The sequence below is a fragment of the Thermobia domestica genome, chromosome 13 (assembly GCF_964235325.1).
Source record: "Thermobia domestica chromosome 13, izTheDome1.hap1.1, whole genome shotgun sequence".
NCBI lineage: Eukaryota > Metazoa > Arthropoda > Insecta > Zygentoma > Lepismatidae > Thermobia > Thermobia domestica.
In genome coordinates this window covers 54,992,062-55,006,494 of record NC_137466.1, presented here as the reverse complement: position 1 = coordinate 55,006,494, position 14,433 = coordinate 54,992,062, and the positions used below count along the sequence as shown (strand labels likewise).

At 36.7% G+C, this 14,433-nt stretch overlaps 1 protein-coding gene across 3 annotated transcripts in view; it reads right to left on the bottom strand.

Annotated features, from left to right (window-relative positions):
• Positions 1 to 14,433, bottom strand: part of LOC145668153 (uncharacterized) — a 1,131,027-nt gene that overhangs the window by 526,079 nt on the left and 590,515 nt on the right. The gene's annotated exons all lie outside the window — the stretch shown is intronic.

Here is a 14,433-nt window from a genome sequence, read left to right as displayed (position 1 = left end):
ATGTATTTATCTTACTGTGAACTGCTTTGATGCCAAGTGGCCTAACTTCAAAATTGAAATTTTTCAGGAGTGAAAGTTGAAGTTCAATATCTCATGAACAATCCATATTTCTTTTATGTTGGGAACCAAAACCATAACCACTGTATGTATAAGTGAAAAAGTTTGTAAACAGAACGCTGCAGCCTAGTTGTTGCGCATCTAATCCTACATTTCCCCACTCCCTTCTCCGCGACGATGATGTTTTGCAGTGTTGCAATCTGGAGGGAGCGGAATGGTCTGAGGATTTTCTACGACATTTGAGTGTAAATGCTGTATATTGATTGCACTAAATTTTTAATGCATTTTAATATTTTCTCTTTGAATATTAAATGAATTAAGTAGGATTAGGGGTATTCCTTACCAACGTAATATATGAATTAAAAGGTGGAAAAGTTCGCAATGAATCTTAATGAAAAATAAATAAATAAATGATAACAGAAATCACCTTCTAAATATTTTCCATTTCTCCTTCAGTTTCACTCTCCCACTCATCTGAATCTGTATCGGCCGATGAATCTGAGTCTGAATCGGTTTCACCAAATCTAGTTATCAGTTCATCTACACGCTCATCCATAAGTCCGTCTCTTTCAAAGTAAGAATCTTCAATTTTTTTCACGTGTTCAGAACATTTTACCCATTTCTGTGGTGAATATTCATTAAATAACTTTCCCAGTAATTCTTTCTTTTCATCCAGTGAATCGGAAATGCATTGCCTTGCTTTGCTCTTTATTCCCCCTCCCCCCCCCACAAGTTCAATAGGATTTAAGTCTGCGTGGTAAGGTAGAAGTCTTATTATAGTGTGCCTCGCGTTTATAAATTTCTTGTCAATCGCGTATTGTTTCACATAAGGTACATTTTGAATTCTTAAGAAAAATTGTCTTTTGTTCATTCTCCACAATGTATTTACTCTATTCTCCGCTTCAATTTCGGTTTCGTTTATAGGTTTGTCTGTCGCTGATAGCCACTGTATCATGTCGCTTCTAAGTGAAGACATAGATAGTCTTTTATTGATTTGAACATTGTGATAACTGGCATTATCAACGACAACAACGCTGTTTTCGGGAAGATTAGGAAGTAGTTTTTCATCGATCCATTTTGAAAAATTTCTACTGTTCATCTCATCATGATAATCTCAACTTTTTCTGCTTAGATTTGGACAATAATAGAGCATTATCAACAAACCCAAATTCCCCTCCTGCATGGACCATAATAAGACGTGGCCCTTTTCCAACAGTTTCTGTTGCACATATTTCACTCTTACTTTGCCAACACGCCAGTACTGAATGTGATGCGTGAATGTAGGTTTCATCTCAGGCCGGGCCCGTGAATTAATAATGTGAGGCCCGACTCGAGTTAGCATTTAGGCCCGACCCAAGGGCGCCGATTTCTCTGTAAAGGTGGGGGCATTCAGATGCAGAAGGTATATACATGAGGATTTTAAAGCAAATTGCATTCAAATTATATAATTTAAAGCAAATTGCAATAATGTATATTCATAAATACAATAAAGGGCCTACATGACCTTTAGGACCTCGAACATATAACTAGGGTGATAATTAAATCAAATATTTTAATTGCAACTATACCAAATATTTTGATCCGCACTTCTGGAAGAGGAACTAGCTGAAATAAAAGAAATCGTTGAACGAAGTTTTCTCTACTAGTTATAAGTTGTTATAGTTTTTTTTTTTTTTTTTAACACAAGTTGTATCTTCGGCCTTGGAACTTGAATAATTATTCATTCTTGCTCAGAAGGATGGGGGGCGCAAAATATTAAACATTATAACACTTGAGACATAGTTTGTACTAACAATAGACTGAAAGCAGCTTATTTGTTGTCTTATATTGACAAAAATACTTTTGTCAACTCGTCTCATTGAAGTAAGACAGAAATATTTCCCTTTCAGAAAGGTGCGCCCCCCGTTCTGTATTCGCCCCTGGTTCAGTATCGTAATGTTCTAGTAGGCTCGGCTGTCAGTTCAGTCTTTAATGTGGAATCCAGAAAATTAAGCCATTCGCCTTTTGGTTTCTCTTCGTTTTAAAGCTTAATAACGAACATACGCAGAATATACTACCGTAGAATACGAAGAGCTACCACCGCAACGCATTTTCGAAAGCGGGATTAAATGAAATGGACCACTGATATGAGAATTACGAGTCGATACTGTAGGTATAACGCTACACGGTAATATTTGTCATTTATTTTAGCAGGTGATATTTGTTGTAGCATAAGTTTGCTGAGTTAGTATCACTGGTACTTTCAAGGCCAGATCAGTGGATGGAAGAGTAGTGGGGAGGGTGGTGGAATACGAAGTGCTCCGCAGCGATCTGCGCATCTTGGTTTGAAACTTGTCGAGTTATAGTTCATTGTTTTATAACTTAGTGTTTACAAAAATCCTTTAAAAAAATACCTATTCATAGAAGTGAATGGTACTTATCTGTACTAGTTCTTGGCATCCAAGCAGTCCATTTATTGTAATACTAGCTTAATATACCCATTCTTCGCATGGGGGCTGTATTTGGAAGTCAACACCTGTGGAAGTATCACCATTCATTTCAGTGACCGCGAAAACTATGGATCAATCAATATGGGCTATTTATACATGTCTCGGTATTCCTCACCCGCTGACACCCCCAGGTCGGTCCCAGTAAATGTCCCCCCCAAGACCCCCCTGGTTCGAAATTTAAAAAAACGCTTCGTCTTGATCTGGGGCCTGGACTAAGGTACCCGTGACCAAATTTTGGGAACTCTCGGTCCACTCGTCTGGTCCCCAGGTCGCACACAGACAGACAGACAAACACACAAACAAACTCTTTATTTTATTTATATTAGATAAGATATACTATGTAAAATAGTCTCGTATCATCATATGTGATTTACAACAAATGTTACATTATATATTATCCGTAGCTCGTGATATGCTACAACATATTAAAGCCTCAGAATAGTTGGGCAAGCGAATAATCCAGAAGTTACGTAACCCTATTGCGTTCATGGGAACGAAAACACAATAATTATAACTATGCTAAATTACTATAGACTACCAACTGCTCATTCAGAGAGTTTATGAAGTTCACTTTATCGCAATAGTTTTATACAAACTAGATTTAGACTACGGATAATAGTTTTATACAAACTAGATAATCAATTATTATTATTATTATCATTATATTTGCAGTACAACCAAATACAACGACATTAACTATTAGTTCTAATTAACTGAATTGAGCTGAAAATTAAATCTTAATCTTTAAAGATTAACTATTAATTGTATGCGTTCTGTACCTTTCTGAAGGAATAAAAGCTGGAATTGGTTTCAAGACTGTTTCTGAGTGAATACTTTCTTCAAAATAATATTAAAAATTATAGAAAGATTTTCGAGACATTCGAGTCGAGTCGAGATTTTTAAGAGCCGTCTCGACTCGACTCGTGTCTCGACTCGAAAATTCGAGTCGAGAAATACGTTTGTCTCGACTCGTCTCGAATTTTACAAAGTGTGTCTCGACTCGAATTCGAGTCGAGTCGAGTCGAGTCGAGATTCGAGACATGTCTCGACTCGAGCGCATCCCTAACTCTATCATTGAGCCATCACGGCACCAAGAAAATAAAAGTAAAGTATGGCAAAATAAAGTGAAAAGAAATTAAAAGTGAAGAAAAGTAAAATAAACTGAAAAAGCAAAGCAAAATAAAATAAAGAGTGAAGTAAAGTCAAGTAAAATAGAATTTAATAAAATAGAATAAAAATAAAGTGAAATAAAATAACGTAAAATAATAAAGACATAGTGAAGCGAAACAAGATAATCTTGGGAGTTGTTTAACAACAACTCTGAATGGATTGGCTCGAAACAACATACAATCTAACCAGTGTTTCTTCCAGATATATTTTTTGGGGGGCACTGCCCACCGGAGCAGACCAAAAATACGTCTATAATATAATAATAAATAGAATAGTACCAGCAGTGCATCCTCGGAATACTAAGTGTGCCCCCGGAACATTGTTTCTGAAAGAAACACTGAATCTAACGACGAAAATTTGATTTACACGGTGATGAACATTGCGTTTCTGAAACCATACCATGAGACCAGCAATTAGAACAAAGTTTTCAATGGACATCATCTCATTCTGCCTGATGAGCCTTAAATTTCAATTCTATTTAATTTCTCTTGTATCTTTAATCTTGTCGTTGTAGGCTATATATACCTGGGTCGTTTAATATATAAGCTTCCATAAGCTGTAAAATATTTATTTTTTAAGGTACACTTAAAAACTAATAATCATACAGGACTATATACAGTTAATGAACTATACCGACAAACTGGTAAGAGGTGATTCCTTACATCAAAATAAGATAAAAAGTTCATATGGACGGAGAAGCCAAACCCGAGCTCTGAAACTATGCACTTTTTCTCTTATTTTGATGTGAGCAATCACCTCTTACAGCTTGTCGGTATAGTTCATCAACACCCTGTATATAATATATATATAACGAAAACATAACAACCTCTTGGACAAATACCACTTCGTCACCATAGCCATTGAAACTTGTGTCTCCTGAGGTCAGGAAGGTCTAAACTTCATTAATGATGTTGGATACCGCATAACTCTTAACACAAGCGATACTCGAGCTTCATCCTATCTTATACAAAGAATAAGTATGGCTGTGCAAAGAGGGAACGTAGCAGCGATGCTAGGAACTCTCCCTCCGAGAAAAGATTTGGACGTAATTTTCCTTTTGTAATCACTCTTTTCTCACCAAACTCTCGCAATTGCTACTAGACGAAGAATCAGCTATTTTCATATATTTAAAATATTAAAAATATAATTGGCCCTAGGGCCGTTCCTTGTGGCATTCACTTCGAAAGTTTCCAATTTTTGGACAGTATATTTTATGTTACCTAAATAGCTACATTCCTCAAGCTTATATAGCAGAATTTTGTGTTATATTGTATCAAATAATAAATGTTATTATGGTAAATAACAATTATATTATTGTTCTCATAGTCTGTTTCTACACATATATTGTTAAATTGTCTTGCATTGTTAAATTTAACTACATGCTTGTGTTGAGTTCCTTTTTCTAGTATAAACAATTCTGTAATATATATATATATATATATCATGAACTCATTGCAACTTCATAACTTGTCAAAGTTTTCCTTTTTGCCTCTCAAGATGACAAAAATGATTTTTAAAGAAGTTTTGCTCCTCACCTGCTAAAATGAATGCAAATTTTGTCCTCAAAAAGTTTTCTGCGTTTCATTTTTACTAAACTTCACGCCACACCACGTCACGCCAGAAGGAAAATATTAAAAAAATAGAAAAAAGAAAAGGAAGGAACAAGAAAGAAAGAAAGAAAGAAAAATATAGCGTCACCCAAATCCATATCGAATCTTAATGGCGGATATGGAAATTTTATGGGTCATTTGTTGGATGTTAAATTATAATAATAATGTATATACAACATTTTTTTTTTTTCGTTGTTGTTGTTGCTTAACACTTTTATGATGTCACACTGTGTATCTACATTAATGAGTGTCTGTATTACATTCTCTTCTGTTGTGTCGTTAAATTTTCATACAACAAAAGGAAATGAGATAACTAGACAGTAATTGGGCTGTAGTGGGAACCAACAAAATTTGAGGGGGATATTATATTATATTATGTTAAAAGAGAGATTATTACACAAACACACACGTATATAAACATACATATAATATATAAAGATAATATTTGGCATACCTCAATTATTCACATTTAAATTGTATATTTAAAAAAAACACCGATTAAGTTAAATTAAATGAAAATGAAATCTTTCAGTTAAAGAGTCTTCATCCCGGCGAAAGTAAAATACCGCTAATTTTACAGTAATTATGTGATATCTTCAAATAGATAAAAGATAATCGAAATATGGAACAAGAGCGCCCTAGACAATATTATTTTACATGTGATACTGTTATCATGACTCACTTATCAGCTTTCGATTTCGAGCCATTTTGAAAATCGGCATTTATTTTCGCGTTTCTAAATGGCTGCAAACGGAAAGCCACTAGGTGACTTGTAACAACGGTACCTCACGCAAAATAATATTGTCTAGGGCGCTCTTGTTCCACATTTCAATTATCTTTTATCTATTTGAAGATATCACATAATTACTGTAAAATTACGGTATTTTAATTTCGCCGGGATGAAGACTCTTAAGTCGTAGCAAATTTGTGAGTTCATGGCGGCTCCGATGTCGTCACTCTGCGGTTGATAACAAAAGCAAAACCCGATCTAGAGACGTCAAAGTTATATTGAACGATATATTAAAAGTATGGAAGTTGTTGTTTTAATATATTCATTAAGAATACCTGTATCTTTTCTTCCACATTAAAAAAATACTCTCTGTACAAGATATTTAGAATATCAATCTTCATTTCTAACATCTTAAAGGTATTGTACAGTAGTTCCAGGTTGGATTTTCGAGTTTTGGAAAATAAGACAGAAATTTTGAGATTCAAAACTCATGTTCAGTAAGGTTGTGAAGTATTTTTTGCGAGAGGCTTAAGTGAATTCACTCATCGAATTTCCAAAACTCTCACCTGGAAAAGTTTACTTACTTCTTGGTATAACACAAATTCATTAACGTTATATTGCACAGTACTGTGCAGTTTCCACATATTTGACAGAATTGTTGTATAGACCACAAGTAGAGTAAACTATACTGCTTTTTTCTTCTTTTTCTTGACGCCGAGAGTGTTGTGCATAACCGTCGGTCATTGTCATGGCAGTTTGCTTGCTCCGGCCCAGACTGAATCCTCAAGGTTAATTCACACATAGTATTCGTAGCCGTGGTCCACAAAGTTTTTCAGACTATGACAATGAAAATTCATCGGGTTGTCTTTTTAAATTCACATACGACGTGCCGTGCCTGTGGTGTTCCCATTCCGAGGTCCACAAAGTTTCTTTTCAGATTTTGACATTGAAAATTCATTGCGTTGTCTTTTTTAATTCACATGACGTGCCTTGCCCCGACAGGCAGCCTTGAAGATAAACCAGCCCGGTCGTGGCTTGTCGGCCGAGATCCTTAGGCTTTCTTCGGAGCACACGAAGTTTACCAGAAATTTGGAAATGGAGTAGAAAGCAGCACGACACGTCATGGGTTGTGTGAATAGTCGCAGCTGCGGCACGGACATATCATGGCAGGGGAGAGGCATGGATACCATATGTGTGAATCAGCCTCAAGTACTACAGCTGAAGGTGCACCGTTTTATTATTCCTGTTATTATTCCTATTTTCCTTATGATAACTTTTTTTAAAAATATTTCCATGAAACCGGAAGATATACATACTTTTAGTACTGACAAAAATAATAATTAAAGAAGAAGAGAAGGAGGTCGGATTGTAGTGTAGCGTCCCTTTTCAGTGTTAAGGCTGTATCAGACATGAACCTACAGTTTAAAGTGGAATTCGAAGTACCGTGTGCGTTCAATTTTCAAGTCTCTGAGTGCCAATCTTGGGGTAGGGACAAACGAGCCCATCCAAAGTATTCTTGAGCGTCTAGATTGTGAATATTTATGCTTGTATATCTGACAACGAAATCCACATGCCTGAATGGATCGCCCCCAAAGTCATACTGGAATAGACGCCACTGCTCTCCCACCAGGAATTAAACTCGGAAGTCCGTGCACCAAAGGCGTGCGCGCTAGCAACTAGACCAGCGGGGAGGGTTAGTACTCTAGTAGGAGTAGCGATAGTACTAGTAGTAGTGAAAGAACAATAATGAAATCTTTCAATAACGTCGCAAGATTATGCCTTAGGCTAAGGGAGACGGATGATTAAGGCAAGTGAATGATGATGGAAGAATTGGTGGAATGAGATTGTAGAAAACCCCCGAACACGATGTTGTTCACCACAAACTTATTTGGCTGGGGACCGAACCAGAACCCACGAACCAGAGAAAAGAAGAAGAATGCAACAACTAAATGAAATGAAATTAAATTAAATTTTGAGTTTTACGTTCCACGGTTATGCTGGGTAAGCTAAAGGAGACGGTGATAATCAGAAATGAATGAAACGGTGGAATGATGAAAGTGGGAGGAAACGGGAGAACCCCGAGGAAACCCACGCACACGGTGTTTGTCCACCACAAAGTTAACTTGACGGGAACAGGGTTTGAACCCGCAACACCATGCACCAGAGGTGAACGCTCTATCACGGAGCCATCGCGACCTTGCAACAACTAAATATTCGGACTCGAGTCACAATTAAGATTTTGAACACAGGGTCATACGTTAATAAGTATATTTACTAAGAACTAATCATATAGTGCTTCATTAGTGAGCATCTAGGTACTTTTCATAAAACAAGGAACAAATTATTACAAAGAAAATTAATTTCACTTTTCAACGGTATTTTGAACGTAATTAAATACTACCTAAGGTAATTGATGAAATGTATAGCACTATGCATGTGTTTTAATAATGTCATATGATACATAATTGTCAAAACACACAGACATACACACTACAGTTCACTACATCAATTATCTTTGCAGTAGCTACTTCATTAATTTCAAATATAAAGTAATAACACGTAATTAGAGACTTTTTTCGTGGCGCGTGTCGAGTTTTTTTTTTAAAAAAAAAACAGAACATATGGTTCAATGTACTAAAGGCAGAATAGTTATTTATAAAAACCTATAAAGTAATACATGCAAAGATCTGTAAAAGAAAAGCAATACACAACCATTATTTTTATGTGCGAGGATTTTCTCAAAGTTCTCTCGTTTTCTCCCATTATCCTCATTCCATCATTGTCATGCATCCCACCATTACAGTCTTCCTCAAAGCACAATCGTTTCAAGTTAAACTAAAACAAAAATCATTAATTTTTATTTATTTCTTTTCTTTTAGTAATTTTAAAAATTCTATCTGAAAATGTCTTGTTTTGAACAAATGATTACAAACACAAACATTATATATATATAAGTGAAATAATACTATATATATATATATATATAGTATTATTTCACTTATATATATATAATGTTTGTGTTTGTAATCATTTGTTCAAAACAAGACATTTTCAGATATATACTATATATACTATATGCTTAAGTTTTGGATACTTGTATATAGGTATCCAAAACTTAAGCATAATGCAAGAAGTTGCATATAATGTCCGGGAATTACTTCGCAAGCAAAGGAATTGAGGTGCATGGTATGTATTCGTTGTGAGGAGCATTTCACCGGCTATGACAAACGTCCACCTAACCTCCTATGGGAAGAAAGCGAACACTAGTGCATGAATTCGTAATAGGCACATTCTGTGTGTGTAGGAAATGAAGTGTTGTAGTAAGCGGGGGTTACTGCTGAGTTGAATATGGCAATAGATTAATGGAATTTGATACAAAGACGTCATTTGGATGCGTTTACCAAATGCCGAATGAACGGGTGTTTGGAAAAAGGACACAGACAGTATTAATGCGAGTCATCAATGTGCCACGAAGTGTCGTGTCTAGGTTGTGGAAGAAGTTCATCGACACCGAAGACATCAGCCGTAGGCCCAGTGGAGGACATCCACGAGTGACAACTTCACAACAGGACGGATCCTTGTATGTAACTGTGCGTCAGAACCGGACCATGCCACAAGACAACTGTCAGCGGAGCTTGCAGCCACCTCAGGATTGAGAGTGTCACGCCAGATTGTGTACCGGAGACTGAGTGCCAGTAGTCTGTATAACCGACGACCAGCAACATGCATTCCACTGATTCCATGCACACAAAAAGTCCCGTTTACAGTGTGTCGCAACTGTAAACCCCCCAACGAATAGAGCCGCGTACTATTCACGGCCGATTCAGTTCCCAGAGCGATTCCCATCGTACTCTGATCTGGCACGAACAGGAAACTCGCTTACATTCCAAGAACATCGTGAAAAGGCATCGGTATAGTGGTAGTGACGCACTGGTCTGAATAGGCATTATGACGAATAGTTTTACTGACCTGCACATCTTCAAGGCTGGGTCCATCAACGGCCAAAAGTACAGAGACGAGGTTCTGCATGCCCATGTGCTGCTTTTCAAGGGCGCACTTGGCCCACAGTTTCTACTCATGGATGATAATGCCCGTCCTCATCGAGCCAAACAGGTGGGAGAATATCTAGAGACGGAAGATATCCAACATATTGAGTGGCCAGCGCGATTTTCTGACCTAACCCGATTGAACATGCGTGGGACACATTAGGAAGACGTGTTGGAACACGCCAGCCGCCTCCAGGACACACCAGGAGCTCAGTACTACTCTTCATGAGGGGTGGAATCAGCAACCTCAAGGGCTCTTCCACAACCTGATCTTGAACATAGAACGTCGTTGCCAGACATGTCGGGGCTACCATATCCCATATTAACCTGTTTTCGATGCCTGCATTTCATCTCATAGTGTTTTTGTGGTATGAGTATTTTGGTACCAAATTTTCAGTTTGTGTTGTGTGACCCTTTGTACCATGTTTTCCTTCAAATATGGCCTGTTTCGTGTTAATGTGGCCTTTACGTGTAACATGTTGGTATGGAGGTTCCATTTGTCTTGACTTCTTTACGTTCTTCGTACGATATGTACTCGAGCCATTATGCTTAAGTTTTGGACGCCTACGTATATATATATATATATATATATATATATATATATATATATATATATATATATATATATATATATATATAGATAGATAGATAGATAGATAGATAGATAGATAGATAGATAGATATAGATATAGTGACTGTTAATTCGATGCATTCCTTGCAAGGGGATATTCTACAAGTAATTTGGAATATTTTCACGTATATAAACCAAGGATCGCAAATCAATAGTTTCTAAGTAATTTGCAGATGAGTGATTTCTTTGAAATTTGCCGGCGTTCTACAGGTAAGCAAGAAAATTTTACCCAGACCCAGCTTGACATATAGAGCAATGAAATTTTAAATTTGTAATCCTGCATACCTATGTAGGTATGTGGTAATGTACAGCTCGTAACTATGCACCATTGTTGTGTGTGATAAGTCCGAGCGTGAAGCAAGGTGTAGTTGTCCAAAATCCACTACTGCACCTCAGAAACCAGCGTGGCAATATCGCAGAAGTACTTGCCCCTAGAAAATGACTGCATGGTTGGGAAGAGGTGAACTATTGATTTGAAACCCTGGTTCATATAGGTGAAAATGTTCCAAAGTACTTGTAGAATATCCCCTTTCATGGAATGCATCGAATTACCAATCATCCCTGTTTATATATATATATATATATATATATATATATATATATATATATATATATAGAGAGAGAGAGAGAGAGAGAGAGAGAGAGAGATTATAGTATGATTTCACTTATGTGCAAAGTTGGCAGCCTTTTCCGTTTCGTGGACCACTAAACATGTGTGCAAATTATATACAAAACGGAGATTTGTTAGTTACCAAGAATCATGAAGTTTATATATATATATATATATATATATATATATATATATATATATATATATATATATATATATATTACTTATCTTTGAAATTAGCGCTGAAAGCAAAACAGTTTGGTAGGACCTCTCAATATTTTCAGTTATCAATAAGGCTTGGATATCATATTTTTTAACCTGGTATCTTCTTTTAAATGCCTAATTGAATACAAACAGATATGTGACTCTTGTGAACACAAAAAATATGGTTCTTATTGGTCATATAAATGCAAATTTGAACCACAATTTTTGCTTAGGTCAAATTTGGGGCCGAAGTAACATCAACGAATTTTACTTATTGCTAAGCGACGTGGGTTCGAAGTGATATAAAAGCATATTTTGAGTAATATTTTAGGCAAGTTTTACTTACTCCTATGATATGTATTTGCCAGTATTGGCAACGAACTTATTAGAACTTTTTTTAAAAGAAAATATCTGTCAATCTGTAACAGGATTTGAATAAATCAGTATGAGGAGTGACAAAGTACTTGACCAGGTGAAGAATCAATCACTTTGAAAATAGATATTGCCACCTCAGCCTCTGTTTCTCTGTCTCTTTCTCTTCCCCTGTAAAGAGATCTGAAGTTCAAGTTCTTTGTTACATGTTGATGGAATATATTTCCATCCAGATCCCGGAGAGACATTGAATACACCAGAGATAATTAAAAATAGTACTAAGAAAATACTAGTAATCCACATTGAGCACGGTCGGAGATGTGACCCGGAAGACTTCCTCACGGGAGATAAAAGCAGTACTGAGAAAATACTGGTAATCCACATTGAGCACGATCGGAGATATTATATCGGAAGACTTTCTCACGGGAGATAAAAGCAGTACTGAGAAAATACTGGTAATCCACTTTGAGCACGATCCGAGATATTATATCGGAAGACTTTCTCACGGGAGATAAAAGTAGTACTGAGAAAATATTGGTAATCCACATTGAACACAATCCGAGATATGACCCCGGGAGAATTCTTCTCCGAGTCACTCCCTGAAATCAACTTTAGTACTTATAGTAAGGTCTGTCTTTTTTCTCGTTACATTGACTACGATTTTTTATATTTTGTTAATTTTCTTTAAGTATGAGGGAGATGAAAGTACGTAGAATGCTGGTAATCCATAAACGTTGGAGGGATTTTCGTCATTTTCTCTAAGTTTCAAGATGCCTTAAATCAAGTTCTCTAGTAGTGAAAAGTTGCATTATTTTTGACAGTAGTGTCATTTTAACACAGCCTTATGGGTGGGTGAAGGGGGAAGAGAAGGAGACGACTGGACATAGGTAGAGATCCAAGTTTTTCATTTGTATATTATTATAGTATATATATATATATATATATATATATATATATATATGGTCTCCCGTAACTAACTACGCAAACTTCAGGTGTGAATTCCTGAGGTCCAAAGGAGTGAAAAGCTTCCTATGAACATAGGTGCTTAAAAGCCTTTGAAAAGAGATACTGGGACTTTACGATCAATCCAGCGTCTGAGGTAATGCAAGTCAAGGAAATGTCTGAGTTCACGAGAGTAGTGGGGTGGAGAACCATTGTGCATGAAGTAGATCTTGGCTCTTGTTGCGAGATTAACCTCGTTCATTAATAAAGGCAGTTCGTCTTCGAGGAACGAAGGTACAAATGCCCTTGGAACCATCATGGTAAGAAGAATGATTCCAGCAAGTAGTTTTCAACGATGCCACGCCATATATTGAGAGAAAATTGTAGTTAGTGACTGCTTTCGAGTATGACATGAAGATTGTAGACAGACCATTGGTGTAGGCAGATTGTGAATGTGGAAAACTCCTCCTGCGAATGTTGCTTCATTGGTAAAGAGAAGTCGGCATTCAAAATCTAGACGGGCTTGTTGCTAAAAGAACCAGTTACAGAAGTTTGCACGGGCCTGATAATTATTTGGTTCCGACCCTTGGCTCCTGTCAACTAAGCGTAAAATTGGTGGTGTATGGAGTAGTGTTGTGGGCGATCTTGGTACTGACGTAGTTGATATTCCTGACCAAACTCATGTAAACGACAGTGAACGTCTTGAAGCGTCTGAGCATTTGTTACTGGACGGAATGGAAAGAGTTGCTGGTATAACCTTCGTGCTTGGTGATAATTCTAGACTGCGTGGGAGAAAGAGTTTGTTAGAAATAGGCCAAAATTAGATAAGTCAAAATTGGAGATCTATTGTAATGAAACTATGACATGTGTGAAAAAAAAGGGAGTGACACACGCTACGGTGATGTTCAGGAACAGTTCCTCATCAGTGGGGGACAGACACATTCCTTTAATGAGGAGAAAGTTTGCATTTTTCCACAAAAATACCCAAACAGGAAATAAAGGATTTATTTTTGGTTCAACAGACTGTTAGCTTTCTACGTCTGATCTTTTCACAAGCACCAGTACCAATAACTCATATACATTTCTTTCAGTTACTAATACCTTATTTTGTAAGTAAAAGATCACTACGGATTTTTTTCTTTTTACATATTTATAGTAAATTCTGGCCTTATATCCAGGGTGCGAATTACCGGGGGGATGAGGGGGATTTTCCCCCTCAATCACATTTTGTTCCCCCCAAAGAAGTCAGCTGAAGTATCCCCACCGGGGATGCTCGCTTTCCCCCTCAAACTATGCTTAGTGTAACTCCAAATTTCACTGATTTTTGTTATTTCTTGTAAATTTAATCTTCTAGCTGTATTTCGAAATGATCGATGTAAACTGTTCAGTTTTGGTCATTTCTACTTAGCACCTAATTAACCACTATTTTCAACGTTGTTTAGTAGAACTATATTATTATGACTACGGTTGTTACTTGCAACTGTACCTTCGTACCCTTCAGTTCGTCATCGTTTGTGAATTTGAATGTACTAATTGCGTATAACAAAGCCCCATATAGATTTATAAATGTTC